The sequence below is a fragment of the Camelus bactrianus genome, chromosome 27, assembly GCF_048773025.1.
Source record: "Camelus bactrianus isolate YW-2024 breed Bactrian camel chromosome 27, ASM4877302v1, whole genome shotgun sequence".
In the NCBI taxonomy this organism is placed as follows: domain Eukaryota; kingdom Metazoa; phylum Chordata; class Mammalia; order Artiodactyla; family Camelidae; genus Camelus; species Camelus bactrianus.
The window spans coordinates 29,645,033-29,668,544 of NC_133565.1; the positions used below are offsets into that span (position 1 = coordinate 29,645,033).

General features: G+C 37.8%; 2 protein-coding genes across 11 annotated transcripts in view; one reads left to right on the forward strand and one right to left on the reverse strand.

Moving 5' to 3' along the window:
- ZFAND6 (zinc finger AN1-type containing 6) overlaps window positions 1-13,934 on the reverse strand; it is a 57,252-nt gene extending 43,318 nt beyond the window's left edge. For 3 of the 5 annotated variants that reach the window (XM_074354367.1, XM_074354368.1, XM_074354366.1), the window contains exon 1: window positions 13,770-13,934. The gene's annotated coding sequence lies outside the window, so the exon portion shown is untranslated. Of the gene's footprint in view, window positions 1-3,832; window positions 3,910-13,769 lie in introns of those variants that run through there. The other 2 variants (XM_074354369.1, XM_010955165.3) reach the window with 2 other exon arrangements.
- A 224-nt stretch (window positions 13,935-14,158) lies between these two features.
- The window catches only part of BCL2A1 (BCL2 related protein A1), a 51,296-nt gene continuing 41,942 nt past the window's right edge, over window positions 14,159-23,512 (forward strand). Inside the window, exons 1-2 of one of the 6 annotated variants that reach the window (XM_010955167.3) lie at window positions 14,159-14,447; window positions 21,260-21,348. The gene's annotated coding sequence lies outside the window, so the exon portion shown is untranslated. Of the gene's footprint in view, window positions 14,448-14,481; window positions 14,776-15,227; window positions 15,247-21,259; window positions 21,349-23,512 lie in introns of those variants that run through there. The other 5 variants (XM_010955166.3, XM_074354371.1, XM_045516787.2 and 2 more) reach the window with 5 other exon arrangements.

The window sequence follows — 23,512 nt, forward strand, 5'->3', positions numbered from 1 at the left end:
AAGACACCAATCCCAGACTCATTAATATATATAGGGTGTTGACTGTAGAACTGGAGATTACCCAATAAATATAGAGTGAGAAGAGTACTAAGGTCAGAATCCTATGAAATTCCAATACTTAATGGTTGTAAAGAAGAAACACTCGTAAGGACAGAGATAACAAACAGAAGAAAGCCCAGGCATGTCAATAAACTTATGGGAGGAGTTTCAAGAAATAAAGAATAGTCAACAGTGCTAAATTCTACTGAGAAATCAAGTACTCACAAAAAACCATGGGCAGGGGGCAGTACTCAATCAAGGTGCCTATTTGAGGAGGAAAAAAAAGGTATAAAGAGAGAGAGATGGATCTGGTCCCTTCTACCAAAACATTACTAACCACAATAATGTTTTGAGTTCATTTTTTTCTGTTGACATACAAATGCAGAAAGTTAGATTCAGACAGAGAGTCAGTATACACATATTTAATGTTAATAAATCAGCATTCCTAAGTAATCAAACTCCTAAAACATTTACCTACTTTTATAAAGAAGCCATACAGGAAGAACACTGCAAAACTGTAAAGTCCCCTACTATACAGAACAAAGAGAACTTGTAACTACTAAGCCACTGTTTCTAGGTTCTTTCAAGTTTTACCAACTTAATGCCCATTAAAATTTTTCCTTATGTCATTTAGAAAAAAAAAAATCACTGTATTCCCCTTGAATGGAAACTAACAACAGAGACTTTGAATGCATTTAGAATCCCTACTCTAGATTACTTTTTTCTCCATTCTAAAAGAAAAAAAAAGTTATCACTGTTATCTTGCCTCAATGCTAGGTCATTTAGAAATGATTCTTCTCCCTATAGAAAACCGGTTTCTACCCTCTGAATGAAACCAAGGTACTAAAAGGATACTCCCTAGTTCTGTTAACCAGAGACCATTACAGTAGACTTACAGCAGAGAAACAATGAAAGATTACCTGTTCCCAAAGTTCTAACGTTCCCAGAGTACTAGAAGGGAAGGTAAGTATCCGTTAAAATGTAATCTACAGCCAAATTTGAAATAACTTTCACTGAAACTGTTCTATTTAAAATTATCTTCATCTCTACCTGGCAGCAATAAGATGAATCCGTTAAGAAGAAAATTAAATACATCTTCTCAAATTCAGAGCAAAGGAAATGTAATATAAATATTTAAGCACCAACATAAATTTTAAATATTCAATTGAAACTCAAACAGTTGTTCTATTCATGAATAGATTATCTATCCAACAAATTTAAATGCATAGAAAATATATTTCATAAGAATTATTTCACTAATTAAAAGTGATGAGTTTTAACTTTTTTCTCTTCTATTCAAAATGTTAAAACCAAAGTATCTGGAAAAATCAAACTCTTAAGCCGTGACAAACAAAACAGACATTAAAAAAAAAAACACTAAAAAACTTCCCCAAAACAAACACCATGACCAACATACCAACAGTAGCTCTGAAAGTTAGAGATACTAAGTTTATTACCAAAAATTTACAGAGTAAGTTATTTAAACTGCAAAATGGGCAAGACTATTCAAAAATTATACATGCTCAACTACTGGCTGCATCAGTGAGAGCTTAACCCATGACTTATCATTGGATTGGCTCCCACTTACAAATTAAAATTAGAATTTTTAAATGTCTTGAATTTTTCTTTAAAACAATTTTTTAAGTTTATTCTCGAACATTGTTAAGTTTGTTTAAGTTTGTATCCTAAACACTTACAGCCTTTTCTATTTAACATACTAATTGGCAAGAGTATACACAATTACCAGTTATTGCTGAACAAATGCTCTTAAAGACAAACAGAAACAACGCAGGTCTAGTAACACACTGTGTGTGGGAAGTTTCATTACTTTCAACTAAAAATCTATGAAATACTGAAAAGGTGCTGATATGCCATTTAAAACCTAGGTCTATACATACTAATTGTTTCTATATTGTACTTAAAAAAAATCAGAAATGCACAAAAAGTGACAAAGGCTATTCAAACTTGTTCAGCCTCCTCTCTAAAAATGTTTCTGATATACCTTCTTAGAAGAAAGTGTATCTTCTGGTATGTGTTTACCATAAGAAATGTACTGAGAAAAGCTGGCGTGAACAACAACGCCAATGTAAAATATTAAGTCTTGTACTTAACTGATAGCAATACATATAAGTGATACACATATAAGTAACCAACAAAGATAAAATTTTCACTTAAGTGGGTAAACATTTTCCCAGTTTCCTTCAGCTGATTTTAATGTCCAGAAAATGGATTTAGAGCCACCTACATTTTGGAAAATGGAATTTAAAATAGGCTATTAGTTTAGGTAAAAACTAATCAACAAGTCAGAGAGCTTCAGAGGCATACTTTAATATAACACTTAAGAGGCTACGCATTAGAGAAATTTTGAAGCACATTCTTCTGGTGGCAATATAAACTGGAATAAACTTTTGAAAAGCAATTTGGCCATTGAAATGTTTATATCCTTTGATCTAAGTAAGTCCACACCAGAGGATTTTTCCAAAAGAAATCAAGAGGAAAATGTTTCAAAATTTACACAAAGAAGTTAGTTCAATGCAATACCATGATGTGGTGAAAAATAAGGAACAATCTAAATGTAACACAGGCAAAAAACTAGGTAAATTAAAGTCCCATTAACCTAACCCATATAGCAAATGAAATGAAAACAATTTTAATAACAGATGATACACTTTAATGTAAAATATGAAACTGTACTTATTTACAATTACGGAAAAAATACAAGAATATGGTAAGGTACAGAATGGAAGAGGAAAAAAATAAGACTACCTCACAATGATCTTCTTGTGGATATCAGGGTGACTTTTCCTGATTTTATTATTACAGTAGTGCTTAAGCAATAGATGGAACAGAAAAGCTTTAATTTAAAACCTTTTGCATGAACTGGAAGAAGCAGCACAGCAAATACAAGTATACTGACTGAAATGCTCAGGTGGCATTTGGACTGATTATTGAAATTATTCTATTATTAATTTCTACGAGATCAAAGAACAATATAAAGAAAAGACCCTCTAAAGAAAAATTCTGGCAATGAAACATAGTACAATTATTTCATAAGTTTAAGAAATGTCAATGGATTCATATATACTTTTTAAAGTTTTGGTAGCCTACCTTTAACATATGAATCCATTTATTTCCTGTTTCAAAGGGTGTTAATTACTCTACCTATACCTTTGAAAGAAATCAAGATTGAAAGGAAAAAGTTACCTTGTTCTATATAAAATAAATCAATGATCTTTTTTAAAAACAAAACTAAAATTATCAGCTTATTAAAAATGCCAACATATCTCTAAATTTAAAATATACTAAAGTTTAAAAAAAGGGGAGGTGTCTTGGGGGTAAAAAAGAAAATTAAACCGTTGGCATTTCAATTCTTTAAAAAGAACAAATTTAAGCCTACCACATCTATCTTTTAGCAACTTAGTAACATTTTAAGTTTAAGGAAAATGACATATCAAACAGAGTTCTTCAAGATGTCATTTATAAAAACTGACAAATGACTCCTCAAACATCCAATCCAAGAGAAAAAGCCCGTTACTGGAGATGATTTTTATTCGAGCATTTTTTAATGACACTTAAATTCTGAACTGAAAATAATGATACAGAAAGTCAAGTTTGATTCTCTGAACACCTATTTCCTGTCCAAACAGCCCTTTTGTTCTGCTTCCCTGCTTAATTTTAATGTTCGGTTTGCATCAGAAAATAACAACAATGACAAAACCTAGTATACACAGAAGCATAAAGGAGCAAAAGTGTAAAATAAAGGATCATTAAAAGATTAGAACAAAAATCCTACCAACAAAACCTCCACAATTTTCTGTTTGCTTCACCTCAGATTAACTTCACTTGAAGCTGTACTCCAAAGCAACCAAACCTGAATACCAAGCTCCACCTTCTCCAATTCTAGTGGCTGAAGAGTAAAATCTCCTCCCTATTAGTGAAACTGAAAATTGTGATTGGATACAGCTAATATCCATTATTTTAAAGAACTTTTCCTTGCTAGCAGGTTAGGTTAAACACACTAAAACCCCTTGGATAAGCTGGTTTCTTAAAGAAACAGTAGGTTATGTTTCAGTTTTCCCATCATATACTATTTGCTTACTCTTTTGTCTAGGTAAAAAATAAATAAACCAAGTAACAGCAATGAAAATCTCACAGAAGAACTGTTAATTTGCAGTTCAGTGACCAATTGTTAAAAATACCATGCTTTTAAACCAAATCACTTGATATTTTCACAGAGCCATGAAGGTGAAGTTATGGTTTATGAAGACAAGACTCTTTTCAATAGAGTTCACATTTTGTATGAAAATTTTAAAAATGGCATCAGAAAACCCACTGCAAAATTTTGCCAGGAAGAATAAAACAGTATTTTCTCTAAGACAAACATAAGACCACAAAACTCAAGTGAAAATATCCAGCACTAAAATACTGAATGCAAAAGATTCATTTCTACGCTATCAAATTAACTGATACTTGTATGTTCTCAGTACCACAAAAGAGTACAATTTTCAGTGACGTTAAAGATTGATATTTCTATTTAAAACTGGAGAAAAAATGAGGCAGAAATTATTGTTTCTATATCACCACATTCTCAGGTCTGACGTCGTGAGTGTTTTGAAAGCTTAATGCTTATCCTTTGCAAATGGGTATCAATGAAAGGAAAAGGCAACTTGTTCTAAGTTCTAACATGTTCAAGTATAAAGTTTGGGATGGTTTAAGTTCTTTTTTAAAAAATTGTTGCTTTTTACAAGAGAAAGGTGGACACTATTTTACACTCTACATAAGTATTATTTTAGGGAGGCATGGGAATCCTAAGGTACAGCTGAAGGTTATACTCCTCTTAAAATACTAAGTTATGTTAAATGTTATTTCTACTACAGAGGTTCTAAAGAGATTCTGACTTTTCAACAAAAAAGATCTACAGTCACTCTGTATATTACTAAATTTGCTGTATTTTATTATGTTTATTTTAATTAGAACTGTTTATATTTTTAATAGCTTGGCCCATTTACTATTACTCTGACATTAATCATTATCTGATTGAATGGCATTTTGATAATATTCACCTCTACCAATGATTGACCTATTTATAAAAACAAATTCAAAATTATAGCAAATTAGGGTAGCTCCTTCCTAAAATATACTTTCAATAATTTAATATGAAAATTTCTAATTTAAATTTATTTTCTAAATTTAAAATCCTACAAGCATTTTTTCTCAAAGAAAATTCATATAGTAGGAGAACATAAAGCCAACAAACTTGTTTTGAATACAAAGAGAAGCTTTTGTAAGAAACTAAAAATTCACATAATTGCAACTGGACATGAATATGGAATAATACCCCGCAGAAGCCCAAACAGCTGCATAAGCTATTATGCCTTTTAAGTGGACAAATTGAAAGAGCCAATTCACAGAGGTCTAGTCCCAAGATCCTTTGCAAGGATTCACAGCTTTGAATGCTCAGTACTTCACGAGTCAAGTTCAGGTTTTCCTCCCACTGAGTGGACACTTGCAAAAGGACACTGGCAGCAGAAGAGGTACAGGAGCAAACAACAGGAGAAATACATAATTTGCGTTACAGCATAAAACTTGAGTTACACTATAAAACAAGTTTTAGGTGGCCAAAATTTTTACAAGGTTACAGAAAAACAGATGGCAAACATTTTAATCTTAAAATCTGGCAAAATTAAAATTAGTAGACAGTTATGGGAACCAAATGAACCTTTACTCTAACATCAATTTTTCACGACAAAGTTAACCATTTGTGTAAAACAAACATATAGTACATACAGTAATCCAATGCCAAGACCACTATCAATCTATAACCAAAAGAAAAAGAAATACAGACTTAGTTAGATTGTTCAAAGATCTCCAGGGCCTACTTGAAAGAACTTCAAGTTAAGAAATTTCATTTTAGATGGCTCACAGGTTAAAATCATTCCTCTTCTAAATCAGTAGTAGAAGAAAACAACAGCAAAAATAAAAAGAAAGCAGTACCACAACTGAGATTATTTGAAACAATATTGCTTCAGAGGAACAAGGAGGCTGCAAAGCTTCAAGGCTCCCTGATCACATGTGACAATACCACTTTTTGAACATCAAGTATTCAAAGGACATATTGTATATTTTTTGTGGTAGTTCAGCGGCTTCCCCAAACTTATCAACTGAAAACAATTCAGAAGAGAACAAGCCACTGAAAAACTTGGTTTCATTTCATTTTTTTATTAAAAAGACCCTACATAAAGAATCAATACCTATACTATTAGGAATAACTTTTGGTACGTACAGAGAGTACAGGGTGAAAATGTCCTTGGAATTTTTAAGGACTAAAATAGCTCAAACTATCCTTCCTACAACAGAAATTAATCCTTGGTAGTATCCCTGGGCACTTCAGGTAGTTTAGGGAATAGTTGGTGAAAGGACCACCCTGATATTAGCAAAACATGACTAGGGTCACTGAGCGTAAAGTCTGAAAACCACCAACTGACGGACAAAAAAAATGTTTTTTAAATATTTTCCTGACAAATACACAGTGTCTACAAAAGTGAGGTATGTATTTGAGTTTGCTGCTCCTGATGAGTATCTTCTAACTCGTTAAGGGAAAAAAAAAAACCACAAGATGAGTATTAGGGGAAGTGGGAGGGTGGTGATGGTCCATTTAGCAAATACTAAACACGAAGGAAACTTTAAAGAAACCAATAGATTAAGAAAGCATAAACCAAGCTGACAGAAGAGATATCATTCCTTAAGGTAGTAAATTGCTCTTAAATCTAAGGGAATAAACAAGGTCACCAATAAATGTAAATTAAAACGGAACAGAAAAAATAATATTGAGACTGAAGCATAAGTAAAGGAAAAAGCATTCATTTAATAGTCAACTGTTTAAATAGTCATAAATTTTCATGTGTCAAATAACACACAATAGATCACCTACGTAAACTGCTGGACACAGAAAACTGACAGAGAACAGATTGGCAGATTTTAAATTCCCTCTCTTTACATGCCTAAGCCAGAAAAAAATAACCAAAAGATAAAAAGATGATGCACAGCGACTAGTTAATAAGGTTATTTTTTTATACAGTTACCAAAAGAAAAGCTTTTCTCAACAGTCATAGAAAATTTTTTTAATTATTGTCATGAGGAATACCAACAATTTTAAAAAGCAAAATCTGAACAGGTAGAGTTCTTTGACAATTATACAATAACATTCAAAGCCAACAGAAAAGTTTACTCCTTCATCAAACTTTTCAAACACCTACTATATGTTGGGCACTAGCTACTGTGGTGAACTTTTGGATGCCAGTGTAGACCAGTGCTGTCAAGCAGAAATATAATGAGAGCCACGTGCAATTTTCAATTTTCTAGTAGCCACATTACAGCAGTAAAATAAAGTTAACAGGGATAATAGATCAATTTAAAAAATACTGATTACATATTGAAGTAATGCTATTTTCCAGTTTTGTGTTAAATAAAATGTTTTATGTTAAATAAAATCAATAATATGTTTTATTAAAATAAATATTTTAAAAATTGAGCTATTTTTCCTGTTTTGTACCAGAAATCAAGTTCATATTTCACTTATAGCACATCTCAATTCAGACTTGCCGTATTTCAACAGCCAGATGTGGCTACTTAAACTTAAATAAAATACTGAAGCTATTAGCCACATGATTACTTATAAATTAAGATAAATTTCCATCATTGCAACAGACTCTATCTCTGCTCTCCATTATAATATAGTCACTAGTCACATGTGGTTACTGAGCACCTGAAATATGACTAGTAAGACCAAGGGTATACATTTTTAATACTAAATTTTGGTAAATTTATAGTCACAAGTGGTTAGTACCTACCAGATTGGAAAGCATTAGCTCTAGAAGAAAAAGATGTTGAAACAAATCACAAGCCAATTAATGAATCACAGTTGTTACAAGTATTTATAAATAAAGAAATACCCAATGTGAAATGAGTAAATAAAGCCAACATAAGAACTTAACTTCTTTTGCCAATATTAAGGGTTAATCCATCAAAAAAATCACAATTAAGCAAAGGGGAACAGCACATGCAAAGATTCTGAGTGGGAGAAAAGAGAAAATACAGTAGAAATAAGGAAGGAAAATACCAAGGAGTAAAATAATCAAAGTTATTTGTAGGAGACTGATTTGGATCACAGAATATAAACAGGATAGGAAGATGGCGGAAAAGTAGAAAGCAGCCTTACCACCTGGAAATAGTAAGTCTCCCAAATAAGTCTTGCAGTAAACCTTGTCCCACTCTCCTCACTCAGTAAACTCCAGTCATCCCAATCTTCAGTCAAATCCTAAACCAAGCCAGGCACTTTTTGCCCCCTTTGTGCTAGCAGCTCTCTTCACTTAGGAAACTTCCCCCAGCACTTTCTCGATCTCAGTACTCAGAATCACAGCTCCACATTTTCTACACAGGACAAGCTGTGGGGCAGTAATCCAACTGGAAGACAGGGGTGGGACGGGATGGGGGTGGGGGTTTGAGTCTGTCTGCAAGGCAATTTTTACAAAAAATTTTACAGAAGAAATTCAGTGTGTGTGTTTTCTAAAATTTCTGACAGACTGGGGAAAAGCTAAAGAAACTACCCAAACATACCTTAGCACCATCACTAACTTTAAATGTTAAATCCTCAGAGTGACAGTCTCAGAACATCCATCCGGCACCTTCCAATCTCTATCAGCACATACTATTCTTTTTTTACTAGCACTTGTCAAAATCTGAAAAATCTTTACTCACTGGTCTGTTAATAGCCTAGCTCTTTCAATAGACTGTAAATTCCATGAGAGCAAAGACCCTGTATCATTCATTGTTGTATCCTTAGCACTTAGCACAATGTTCAACTAGTATGGAGCAGTGGTTGATAAGAATGAAAACTGCAACTGCAGAGATTTTAATAAAAATATTACATGTCAAAATTCAAGGAATAGCTAAAACTAGGCTCAAAGAAAAACTTAATGGCATTAAAAAATTTTCATTATACAACATAAAACATTAAGTATAGAAATATACAATTTTTTTTAAAATCTGAAACTTCAAAAACAACCTGAAGATCCTAAGCAATCAACTAAAAAATTCGAAGACTAACGAAGCAACAATCAACTTGCAGGGAAAAAAGGGAAGGGAAGACTTAACAATAACAAAACGAAAACACATTATTACTCTCAGTTACTAAAACAATGTGCACTGATATAGAATCACTGGTATTGAATAAAAGCTAAGAAGAACCAAATATATATGTATTTAGTACATGATAAAGGTATGAAATTCAGATAAAAAATGTTCATATGCTTTGACTAAGCAATTTTAAGACTGAATCCTAAAGAAATGAGAAATACAGAGAGATTAGCTCTTAAATATATGCACCCCAATGTTCACAGCAGCACTGTTTACAATAGGAATGATATGGAAACAACCTAAATGTTCATTGACAGATGACTGAATAAAGGTTGTGGCGTATATAAACATAAACTCAATAGAATACTATTCAGCCATAAAAATGAATAAAATAATGCCATTTGCAGCAACATGGATGGACATGGAGATCGTTATTCTAAGTGAAATAAGCCAGAAAGAGGAAGAAAAATACCATATGATATCACTTATCTATGGAATCTAAAAAAACAAACTTATTTACAAAACAGAAACAGACTCACAGACATCACAGGAAGGGATAAATTGGGAGTTCGAGATTTGCAGATACTAACTACTATATAACAGATAAACAAGGTTCTACTGTACAGCACAGGGAACTATATTCAGTATCTTGTAGTAACCTGTAATGAAAAAGAATATGAAAAGGAATATATGTATATGTATATATAACTGAAACATTGTATTATACACCAGAAGCTGACACAACATTGTAAACTGCCTATACACTTCAACTAAAAAAAAAATTTAGCTCTCAAGATGGTCTTCACCACACTTAATAGTGAAAAAAAGGACAAACAAGTTACACACAATAGGTGACTAGTTAAGTTACAGTACTTTCATGAGATGAAATGGTATGTACTTTTTAAAAATTATATTTTAATATACGAGGATCTAATAGTAAACATGAGGAAATCCCTGCCCTCAAGTAGTTTACATTCAAGCAGGGGATACAGACAATAACCAAATAAATCATTTCAGATGACAGGTTCTGTCTGTCTGAAACGAAGAAGCGTTAACACAGTCATCAGGGAAGATGGTCTGAGAAGACATTTCAGAAGGAATGACATTTGAGCAAAACATGATTGAATGTTCCAGGCAGAAGGAACAACAACTTTAAAGAGAACTCAGCTTGGCATGCTCATGAACCCCCAAAGACAAATATTGCTGGAGGTGCATGAGTCAGGGGAGAGTGGCAGGAGATAAGTCTATGAGGCTGGCAGGCCTGACAGTCTAGAGCAGCACCAATCTGTAGCCTAAGAAGTACTTTAAGTGGGAAACACAAAATGAATTGTGAAGACAGTTTGAAAAAAGGAAAATAAATATCCCATTAATAATTTCTTATACTGATTACTTATTGAATCATAATTATTTTGGGCTAAAAAATATTTTACCTCTTTCTCTCTTTTTTTTTGTAAATGTAGCTATCAGAAAACTTTAAATTACTTATGTGGCTCCCATTTGTAGTTCCTATTCTATTTCCATCGGACATTGCTGGTCTAGAATATACAGGCCATAATAAATGTTTTAATTTGTGTACTGAAAAGTCATTGGAGGGTTTTAAGTCTGGAAATAAGGTAATCTAATTTATACATTTAAATGATTGCTCTGCAGAGGAACAGCAAGCAGAATGCACGGGCCAGAATGTTGAAGCAAAGATACCAGTTAGGTGACTACTATTACCATCTTATGTGCAGTAAAGGGTTAAGACATATAATTGGGATACTAGAAGCAGCCTAGGTTTGTTTATAATTCAACTTTTAATTGTTTACAACATGAAGAATACACACAAACAGAAAGACTGGGGGTATACCTACCAAATTTAATGATTATTTATTCTTTGTAACTTTTCTGAAAGTTTGGGGGTAAAATGCCCTTATAATAAAATATAAAAATGAGCCTTTCATTTTTTGTTTTTGTTTTAAAAAGCAGTATAAAATAGCCCTATCAATACAAAGCATCCTGATATCTGTCTGCATATTGCTTAAAAAAAAAATCAAACTGTCTCTACTCCCATGCCTTTAAATAAATCAGTGTATTCAAGATATAAACTCATATCGAAAGCACACACACACACCCACCCACCATTGTCAAGAAGTTAATAGTGCTCCCTGTTTTGTCTTTGCATTGCTGTTAGCATGATAAATAAAAACAGAATCACTCTAGAAACATACCTTGGGGCACTCCCAAATCTAAGGCTAAAGTAAATAAAAAGTACTTAAATGTGTGGTTAACACATCCTGATACTCATCACACATCTTTTTCCAAAAATGCTCCAAAGGACATACTCACCATAATTCCACAGAATGACACTTTGGCCCTAATCCTTTTCCTTAAAGGCTCTGCCACTTGATAGGTGCTTCCCTTAACTAAAGTCTGTATAACTGAAAGGATAAATTTAGGACAGGTTTCTTTTACATGAGTATGCTAAGGCACAAGTGAAGTTTTAAGTAACTTGCCAGAGATTACAAAGAGGGGATGGGGAACATAGAGTGATTTATTTTACATCCGTTCAAATGTTTTTGCCTACCATATTTACTTTTGGCATTGAAAAAGGAAATAGCAAATAGTGCCAGACTTCTTACCATGGGATTTCCAAGGAAAAGATTCATTATATACAGATTAACAGGAATCTTGATTTCTCATGCAAATGTTCAAAAACTACCAACTAATCACCGTGGCTATGAATCTTCCATTAAAACATAAAAGAGAACCTAAGTTTTTCATTCATTTTTTCTAGTATTTCAATCTACTTTACTTCTGACTACCTAAAGACTTTCCAATGCAATCTACATTATTTACTCTACAGAAACTCTTGCACCAGGAGACAGGAAACCAGAAATGTTCATAAAGCACAGTTGTTGATATCAAAACAAAATCAAAAACATAATCTAAAGGCCCATGAGTTACGGAAGATTAATACAATACTGTACAGCAATAAAACCAGTGAAATACAATCACATACTATTTTTATAAAGCTCAAAAGAAAAGCAAACTGAAAACACTGAACTTAAACATATGCGATGAAACTTAAAAAAAAATAAGTAATAGTAAACGGAATGGTAAACAAAATCCACTAGACTGAAATGATTACCTCAGTAAGGAGAGGCAGGGGTATAGGACAGATAAGAAACTCATATAAACAGATGCAAGTTTTGGTAATGTTCCAGCACTTGGGGGGAGGGATCTCGGATTTTTAAGTTACATTTTATCTCTTTATATTGTATTGTGTGTATTCATACTTCTGTGGTACTAAGTATATTTTGAACACTTTTAAAAACAGCTTTATAGAAGTACAATTGACCTACAACAAAGTGCACATATTTAAGTGTAAAACGTGATCAGTTTTGACACAGGAAATGATCACCACTATCAAGATAATAAACTATCAACCCCTAAATAATCCTGCACACTTTTGTGATCCCTGCCTCGTTTAAATATATTTTAAAACGTTAAAAGAAAAAAACGTAAAAAGACAACCTGTTTGGGAAACTTAAATGAGCATATTCTGTAGAAAGAGAACATTTTCCTCTGAAGCCCTGGACTACCAGTAACTCTTCAAGTGTCCTAAAATTGGTAACATAATTATTACATAACCTTAAAAGTGTATAGTATTTTACATTAAAAAATCAAATTCCGAATTTGGTTTGAAAGAGGAATTTAAACCTCTTTCTCAGATCATTAAACCATTAAAAACTAACCAGCTTTCACCGCCAAACAACTTTAAATACAAACGGTCTGCAGGTAACCCCAAGCCCTTAACTTCTTCACATTGTTGAACTTTGTAATTGTGAAGATGTATCATCACAGCATCCGCATCGTGTGGTTTAGCACAAAATTTCAAAACAAAGTTAAAATCATTTCAAATACAATATTCTTCTGTAGCTGTTTACGTAGGGAGAAGCCAATTCGAAAAATACTGTTTGAGGGAAGAGCAATTTCAGAAATCCTGAGTGTACCAAACAGGAGCAGAGGAAAAAGAAGCCAACCCCCGATCCCCTCTCCCGGTCTGACTTGCTAGACCGTCACCCCTCGCCGGCTTTTGAAACCGCGACAGGTGAAAAACATTCCAAAAAGGACTCAGGCTCGGAGACGCGGGGCGGGGAACTCGACTAGGGCTGGTGACAGGGACGCGCCCAAGGGTGCCCGGGGTCCCTCCGACCCCCACCCGCCAACTGCTCGGAATGGGGTCAGAGCGGCGAGCGCGGCGGCCCCCGAGGCCCGCAGGGAGCGGGGGTCGCGACCTCGGCGCGCCTCCACCCACCACCCCCGCCCCCGGCGGGAAGCCCGGGACCGCGAGCGCCCGCCGAGCTCCCGCCCCTGGCCCCGGGGCAGGGAAGCCCCTCGCCCTTCAGCAAACTCCCGGCCCGGGCCCGGGAACCAGCGGCCGGCGGCGGGCCCACCACCTGCTGCGCCCGCCGGCCGCCCTCCGCTTCCGGCTCGCCAGCGCCGGGAGGGGCCGGGGGCGGGCCTCGCCTCGGCTCAGCCGGGTGGGGGAAGGGAGCGGGAGGGGGAGGGTCGGCGCCGGACGCCCGGGGCCCGCGGGCCGCGCTCCTCACCTGGCGGCGGCCCTCTCCGCCTGACGCGCTGCCCGCCGCCGCCGGTCGCCGCCGGTGAATGGGGACAGGTGAGGCCGCCGAACCCCTGCTCACTCCGGCCCCGCCGCCGCCGCCGGCCCCTCCGTCCGCTGTTTATTAAACTTTTCTGTTTGGTTGTTCGGCCTGTGACGCGACCGCGGGGGAGAGCTCCGGGATTGGCCGGCGCCGGGCGCTGACGCGGCACCCCCCCTCCCACAGCCTAATTATTACCGGCCCGGGCGGAGCCGCAGGCCGGAGCAGGCGGGGAGGGGCGGGTCCGGGGCTCGGAGCGCACGGCGATTGGCCGCGGCCCAGAGAAGAGGCGGGCGGAGCGAGGGGAGACGCTCCTCCGCCCTCTCCGCCTCCACTGTCCCTTCCTCTGTCCTTTCTGGGGGGCCCCTCCCTCCGCCTTCTCTCTCCCTCCCACGGTGGCGGGAGAACGATTCGAAGGGTCCCGAGGAGATTATGTGGGTCTGGAGCAGTAGTTTCAGGTCCTCTGGTACCTCGAAGGGAGTGGCATGTTTCTGACCGGATTGAGGAGCCAGAAAGAGTTGAACTCCACCTGTCAGTTGTGCAAGAAGGAATTCTGAGCTCTCCCACGTGCAACGTCTTGCCCGTCCCCGCCGCCCCATCTTTGCAAGCGCGAAGTCCAAGGTCTGGGTGCGTACTCGAAGGCGTACTCTGCCCCGCCCTGAGCCCGTGGCTTGGAAAGAAAAAACCTTAAGACTAGAAGCGCGCATGCACAGGTGTGCCACACACATGCAGGGACATACACGCCCCCAAAACACCCGGCTCCCAGCCTTTCCAAAAGGCCGTGTCCACTTCCCAGCTGAGTGAGTGCAGGCCGCGCTGCTGAGCTGGGGCATGGTGTGATGAGGCGGATGGCTCCTCCGCGGTTTCTCAGCCTTGGGGCTCACATGCCGCACAAGCAAGATGTTCGAGTTCCTTCAGTCCTATCGTGAGTGAGGGGTTCGGACAGGGCTGGCAGGTAGGAGACAGACCTATACTTGGGGATCCTATCTTTATATTTGATGTTTTGTTCATGAGTTTTTGACATTAATTTCGATGTTTAAAAAATACAGTGTTAAAATGTTATTTTCCTTGATTGCTGAGCATTTTGGTGCTCCTTTAAATTTTACACTTGAAGTGAGTATCTCACTATCCTTACCCTAGGTCGGGTCTCTCTTGGGGGAGAGAGATTTTGTCGTGACTCTGTACAGGTTAGGTATTTTGCAATAGGCCTTTGGGATAAGAAGCGCTTAATTGCAGAGGAGAAGAAAGTCTTCAAGGAGGAGGTGGCATTGGCTTTTGGCACAGAAAGAGTGCATACCGCCCAGCATGCTGGGAACCGAAAGAAGCATTTTCCTGCTCTCCTAAAGAGGCTGGAGATGCGGTGAGGGGTTTGAAGAACAGAATGTGAAGTGCTGTGAGATGACAGACATGCTTTTGAGGGGGCAAGGTAAGGAATGTCCTGTGAAGTTAAGCCTAAGGGGACAACGGAGGGTCCTTGCCTTGGGCCTAAAGGTATTCAAAATGTGATTTTAAAAGGGATTCAAATTTAATTTTTAAAAACATGCTTAAAAACAATGGGCTAACCCAGCAAAAGAGGATTTTGCCCAAGGACATCATCCCTGATAATGGAGACTAGATTTAGGGTCAATTATTACAGGTCCTCAAGGCCAAATTGAGTAGTTGACTTTACTCAGTGGGAAATGGGAAGCCATTATAGAACAAGAACTTTAAGAAGGGAAGGAAATGATAAATTATAATGGTGTGGTGAATTCTTCTGTTACTGGTAATAATTTTGCAGCCTGGGCCACCTGGGGTACTTTCAGCTGTTCACTGCTTTCCAGTCACAGTGTAGGAGAGCTGTACAGAAAGAATTTAGGATTTTGACCAGGGTTCAAATCCCTTCTCTGACACATTGCCCAGTGCCGTGGAGCAACACCCATAATCTCCCTGGGTCTCTGTTTTTTATAAGTTTGGGAAACATCGGCAAACAAAACAAAGTTCACTACCTTTATAGATTTTTTGGTTTAATGGGGGAGATACAAATAAAAAATAATAAGTATTTATGTTGTGAGTTAGACGATGGTAAGTGGTATAGACTGAAGAAAAAATAGAGCATGGGGGAGGGTAGTCTGCAGTGTTAAACAGGGTAGTCAAGGTAGGCTTCCCTGAGAAGGTGAGGTTTGAATAGACTTTTAAGAGGTAAGGGTGCAGTCATGAATAACTGAGAGAAGAGCATTCCAGACTGAGAGAACTGTTAGAGCATGGACCCCAAGACAGGGACGGCAAGGAAATTAGTGTTCCTGGAGCCAGGTGAGGTGGACAGACTAGGAGACGAAGTTAGGGAGGTAGGGAGGGCCTGCGCATGTAGGGCCTTGGGGGCCATTGGCTTTTACTGTGAGTGAAAGAAGGAGCCAGTGTATGTTTTTGAGCAGAAATGTAACATGATCTGGTTTAGATTTTGAAGGATCCTTCTGGCTGTGGTGTTGAAAGTAGACTAAAAGGGCAAAAAGGGTAGAAGCAGGAACACCTATTAGAAGAGTACTGTCTGCAGCCACGTGAGAGATAAAGGTGACTTGGACCAGGTGACAACAATGGAGGCAGTGAGAGGTGGTCAGATTCTGGGTATATTTTGAAGGTAGAGCCAACAGAATTTCCTGATAGATGGGATTTCGGGTGGGAGAGAGAGGAGTCAAGGTAACATCCAGGTTTTTTGGCTTGTGCAACTGAAAGGAGGAGCAGGAGGGACATCAGGAGATGTTTTTGCATGCATTGCATTGGAGGTTAGTACACATCGCAGCGGAGATATCAGGTGGCAGTTGCATGTATGCTGGAATTCGGGGGTGGGTGGGCGGGCACAGGTGTAAGGGAGATACAAGTTTGGGAGTCATTATCATGTAAATAGTACTTAAAGCCACGAGACTGATCAGGAAGTGAGTACAAAGAAGACCAAGGACTGAGCCCTGAGGGCTGACATTGAGAGTTCCTGGAGAAGTACAGGAGTCACAGAGCACAACAAGAAGGAGGAAACAGTCTGGTGTGCTAGGAGCCAAGGGAAAAAGCGTGTCAAGGGGGGAGTGTCAAAGGCTGCTGATACTTCAAGTATCCTGAGGACTGAGAAGTGACTGTTGCATTCAGCGACATGGAAGTCACCTTGGGGGGAATGGTTTATGTGGAGAGCAGAAGTGTGATGGGAGTGGCAATGATGCCTTCCTTATTAGGGTTTTAAGTTGAGGGTGTGGTGGTTAATGCGATAATATATGTGAAAGAGCTTCATGAACTGGCGAGGATGTGAACACATTCATAAGGATTTTATCGTACATTTCTTTTCATTCAGATTCTTGCCCAGCTTATCATTGTACTAACCCACCTGATGCAGTGGGGTATTCATGTATGTTTGTTATGAATTTGCAGAAATTGGGCTTATGTGGACTCTTTTGCTTCTCTTTGTTCCAAGTCTGTACTGAGAGATTACAGCATTGCATGGTGATTTAGAATTCACAGACCACTGCCATTGATTAGCTTCATGGTCTTAAGAAAATCATGTAAAATGGGGCAAAAACCTACCTCAAAGGGTCGTTATGTGGATTAAAAGCTACTAAGTTTGTATTCATCCAGTGAACGTTGCATACTGACTTTTTGCCTGCCTGTGTTGTTAAATACTGGGATACAGCAAGCAGTAAGGGAGATAAAGGCCGCTCTCTCACTGGTGTGTTTGTATAACACTGCTTATTGGCAGTGTGAACAGAAGCAATACTTCATAGCACAGGCACATAATAGATGCTCGGTAAATGATAATTTGTTTTATTATCTCCAGTCCTTCCTTGTGGTGCAGACCACGATATCCGGTATCTGCTCATCAGAGGCATTCAATACGTCTAAGGCTCATTTTCTTCCCCCAAACAGTCTTGCCTCCTGTAGTTCCAATTTTGGCTAATGGTGACACCATGTTTCCAGTTACTAAAGCTAGAATCTCATCCTTTTCCTTTTTAAAAAAAGATTTTTTTAAACAGCTTTGTTGAGATTTAATACACATACCATAGAATTCACCCATTTGAAGGGTGTAATTCAGTAGTTTTAGTATATTCACAGAGTTGCACTAATATCACTATAATCACCCCAAAAAGAAACCCTATACGCATTAGTAGTCACTCCCTTTTTCCCTCAACCATCCCCCAACCAACCCTAGGCAACCACTGATCAATTTTGTGTGCCTATAGATTTGACTATTTTAGACATTTCATAAAAATGAAATACAGTCCATGGTCTTTTGTGACTGGCTTCTTTCACTGAGCATGTTTTCAAAGTTCACCCTTGTTGTGTCAATACTTCATTTCTTTTGTTGCTGAATCATGTTTTATTATATGGCTATGCGGCATTTTATTTATTCATTCATCACTTCATGGATATTTGAGTTGTTTGCGCTTTTTGCCTATTATGAGCGGTACTACTCGGATCAGTTGTATACAAGTTTTTGTGGGGACATGCGTTTTCATTTCTCTTGAGTACATACCTAGGGGTGGAATTGTGGTGACTCTAACCATTTGAGAAACTGCTGGATTGTTTTTCAAAGGGGCCATATACCATTTTACATTCCCATCGGCAGTGAGTGAGAATTTCACCTCCCTGTCCTTGACCCAGATCCACAGTGTAGAGAAATACAACAAGGAGCTTGCCAAGAATTTGTGGCCATGTTAATCTATCCACCAACCTACCTTTTCAGTACTGTCACCAAGGGCCTGTCCACTTCTAACCTAAGGTGTGGACTGGCCAGGAAAGGGTGGGGCCAGAGCAGAATCTGAGGCTCTGGTTGGTGGGGAAGGAAGTACCCTTAGAAAAGTTTGTTACAGATTTGTGTTCTTCTAATGACTTCCTATCAGAGTCTAAACCAAAGGTTCTCACCTGTTGGTCTCAGGACCCCATTCTACTCAAGAATTATTGAGGACCCCAGAGAACTTTTATTTATGTAGGTTGTAGCTATCAATATTTACTGTATTAGAAATTAAATACTAGACATTTAAAAATATTTATTAATTCATTTAAAATAGCAGTAACAAACCTATTACATGTTAACTTAAAGAACATTTTGTAAATGAAAAATAATTATATTTTCAGGAGTATGTCAGTAAGAAAACTGGCAGTGGCAGTGTGTTATATTTTTGCACATGTCCTTAATTTTTGGCCTAACAGAAGACAGCTTGATTCTCATATTTGTTTCAGCATTCTATCTGTTGCAGTGTCATACATCATGTAGCTTCTGGAAAACTCCATTATACACTCATGAGAAAGTAATAGTGAAAAAGGAGAATAATGACTGCGATAATGAAAATAGTTTTGACCTTGCAGACCTCCCTCAAAGGGTTTCAGGGACCCCAGGGCCCCATGGCTTACACTTTAAAAATCACTGGTCTAAACCACCATCATGTTAAGATAGTGTCTTAAAATTGTTGAAAGGGTCCTGCACTTGAAGAAGTTACTCAGGCAAGCAGCTCTGTCAATCCATGAATATGCTTCTGCCTATCTCCTAACTTTTATTACATTCAGTTGCCAGCCCTTTTCATGACCTCACCCTTGTGTATATACTCCCTGTCTCTCCTTACCAAACTTCTACTCATCCCTCAAAACCCAATGTAAAGGCCTGCTCCTTGGTGAGAGCTTTCTCGACTTTTATAGGCAAAATTAGGACACCTCTCTTACACATTTTCACACACTATTCTTCCTTCTGCAATAACACCATGTTAAGTTGATATTTATTACTCAATGTTTGCCTCCTCTCTGATAAACTAGAAAGTTGTTTTTTTAAAGTTTGATTTTTTTCCCTTATGGATATGAGATAAGGATGTAAATTGGTCCTTTTCCAAATCTCTAACCAATTAGCCTAACAAATTTATCAATCCTACCCTTACCCATGGTTTTGTTTGAGGCCTCCTTTATCATATATTAACTTTTTGTACATAATAGATTCTAGATCTAGGCTTTTCTACTAGTCTTGTGACTCTGCTTCAGCAGTGTGTTTGTTTTTATTGGAGACTCATAATATTTTAATCACATGGCTTTATAATAAGTGTTAGTATCTGCTGGAGCTTGTGTTTCCATCATCTTTTGCCCTTTTTCTCCTGAATTTTATTTGAAATTCTGATCTGTTTATGCCTCCAGGTTAACATTAGAATAATTTTGTCAGTTTCCAAGAAATATCCTGCCAAGATTTTAATTAGGATTGCATATGCCTAAAATAATTTGGGGGAGCAAGGAGAGAAATGCTCGTCTTCACAGAATTTGGACAGCCCATCACAACATTTTCTGGGGTTTTTTGTTTTTCATTCATTTAACTTAAAAAAGCCTCAATATAGTTTATTTCCTTAATTTTATGTAATGTAGTGAAATATTAAAGAAAAATGCACATGATCATGGTATTTCTCTTTAATAGTTCACTTATATTATGTTTTGTAGATACTGTGGATGAAATTTTATTTTTTTCTTATACTTTCAAACTGGTCATTGATAATATTATAATGATAATTAATTCTGTATATCTATTTTATACCTAACCAATTAATTGATCTTTTAAAATGGTTTTTAATAATTTTTCAGTTGATTGGGATTTTTGTCGTTAATAGTACATTCTCTCTACTCTTTGCAGTTTTTATACTTTCTATGTTTCATGTCTTACTGCTGTAGCCAGAATTTTCTAAGGATATTAATAATATTGACAGCATATGACACTCCAGACTAGTTTCTGGCAAATGCTGATTTATTTGGCATAAACGCCTTTTTCAGAAAACGATGCTAAGGAAGTAACTTCTATTTTTATATTTAGTTTTTATTAGAAATGGCTATTGAATTGTATGACTGACTTTTCCCAATCTGTGAAGATCATTTCTAAGATCACTTTCATATTTGATCCATAAAGTACAGTATTAATAGATTTACTTATGTTGAATTTTTCTTATATTATTTCTCATAGCTATGGTGAGTTTTACTTCATCATGTGGTTTAATTACATCTGCTAATATTCTATTTTATACTTTATAATCTATATCTATTTAATATAACCCAGTATATCAGTAGTATCAAAGGGGCTTACGTTAAATGATTTATAAACTCTCAATCTACCTACGGTAGAGGCTCTTCTCCCTTATCCTCCCTTCCATGGTAATTCCAGGGGACTTACTCAGGCCAAAGATACTTACCCTCAAAGAGAGAAAACCAGAACATCAACCAAATCAGCCTAAGAGTCTCTGTTATTCGTTTGGTTGTTACTGGTTCCGTTGCCCCAGCCGTCCGTGTCCCTGGCAGTCTCTCCCATGTTTGCTTCCCTCTCCAGCAAATGAGCAGAGGAGGAAAGAGCTGAGCTCTGCTCAGTGGCAGGGCTGATATTCAAACACTCCCTCACTACCAGCAGCAAGGAGGCCAGGAAGACTAAAGTCCCTCCCTGGACCAAGTCCTTCCTCTCTCTTCTCCAGGTCCCAAGTTCCACCTGTGATAAGAAGATCAGATACAGGAACACCCATTGCCTTGCTCCATGGACAGTTCCATAAAGACAGTGCCAAAAGTGAGTGTGTTTGTCATTTCCCATGTTCTCTAGGATGCTTATAGTCTCCCCAATACATATTTTCATATGTGAGATTGGTTTTCAGTATTATTTCTGATAATCTTCTCAGTCTCTGCTTGACTTACCGATGGAGTCAGGTTTTTCACTCCATGTTTGATCAATTTTGACAATATGATTTTTAGAGAAGATGGTCTATTGCATTGAGATTTTCAAATTTGTTAGCATATGCTTGTATGCTTGTACTGTGAGTATGCCGGGGCTAGTGTGAGCTGCCTCCAAGCACTAGGATGTAAAATTGTCTGCTAGGAATTAAACTGCAAACCCAATTCACTAGGATTATAGTAGAGACGTTTAAAGGTTGTAGTCATTGTTTTTAGCTTGCTGACCTCTTCGAGGGTCTGATAAAGGCTGTGGACTTTCTCCTTAGAAAACTGTACAAAAAATGTATAAGGAAAACTCTGTTTTAGGAAGTTCCCATACCCCCTACGACCTATCTGTGGACCATGGACCTATGTCCACGAACTTCATAGCTAAAGAGAGTGGCCCTCAGGCCTTCCATTGTTAATGTAGCCTTTTCCAGCGTGCTACTGCATCTGAAACAAGTATGTGTCAATTAGAAGCTGGGGAGAGTCAGTCACCATAGAAGAAGAGACAAAGGGGAGATGCAGTCATTGGCAGTGCCCATCTCAGCACTCTCCAGGGGATACTTTCACCTGCTGGATTTCATCTATGCTGGTCTAGCTGGCAAGACCATCCTTGTAAGATGATATGTTTATCCAGTTTACACTTCTCTGCAAGGTTATTTTGATTATTCAGTGCCCAATTTATCTGACTTCCTTTGTTGGGAGTTAATATGATTGGGCTATTTTTTTAGCCTCAGCTCTATTTCTCATTTTTTAATTTGCAAATTGATGCTTGGATTTATACATCAGTCTTATGAACTTGGCTAGTGTGTGTCTGTCTATGACAAATGGAGCAGATGACAAAGTCAACATTCTAAGATGCAAGACTCAGGGCCTGATGTAACCACATGAGGGTAGGGAATGCCACCCCATGAAGCCCCCTGGCCTCACCCAGGCAGGACATCCTGACAACATCATGACAGTCAAGCTAGGCATTCTCTGTAGACAGAGCTCTCCTAAACCTACCTGAGTGCCCCTTTCCTGCATTCTAATTGTAATTACTCCCACTCCTTGACTAGAGTTCAGAGGATTATCTTTTTTATCATCAGTTTTAAAATGTACCCTCTTGTATTTATTTATCAGTTCTATTTTTTACAGCTTCTAATTAATTTAAATACTTTATCTTAATTACTTTCTTCCTAACAGTTTCACTAGGACACTTCCGCCTCTCCCCACCACCATCATAAAATGTGTTTTCTCATTATCCCTCTTGTGCAGACATCTTCATGATGGTGACTTTACCTCGGAGCCGTGTCTCTTCTGTATGGAGATCCCACATTGTTTGATTTCCATGTTGGCTTTGTTTCTTCTCACGACACTCCTCTCAGTTGTATTTTCAGAATTTTACTTCTTTTATGCCAACTTAGTCTGAGAAACTGTCTAGAAGAGCCAAAGGACACATGACAACGAAATGCAGTGTGGTATCCTGGGTGGGATCTTGGAACAGATAAAGGACCTTAAGTGAAAACTAAGGAAATCATAATGAAGTATGACCTTCAGTTAATAATAATGTACCAGTATTGGTTCATCACTTGTGACAAATGTCCCGTGAGTGGTTGATATTTGGGGAATCTAGGTGCTCTGTACTATCTTCATAACTTTTTTCCAAATCTAAAAACTATTCTAAAATAAAAATTTTATTTAAAAAAAGGCAGCTCTGAGTAACCCATCAGACACCCCTCAGAACCTGCGTCCTCTCCGGTGAATCACATGCACTAGTGACCTGCTTTGATTGGGCCTTGGCCCAGCAGACCCCATTCCTGGCCACCTCTAACGTGTGTCCTGTTGTGATAAGCAAGACAAATGGATGCTCAGCCCTTGTTGGGAACCCACTGCTGCTGTGCAGAAGACAGGATACTGGACATTTTCTTTCTTTCTTTCTTTTTTTAATTAAAAAAAATTTTTTTATATTCTCATTTGCCTCTCTGGCTACATTTTTGTTTCATATTTTCCCCCCTGCTCTGTGTCCTGAGAGGCTCACT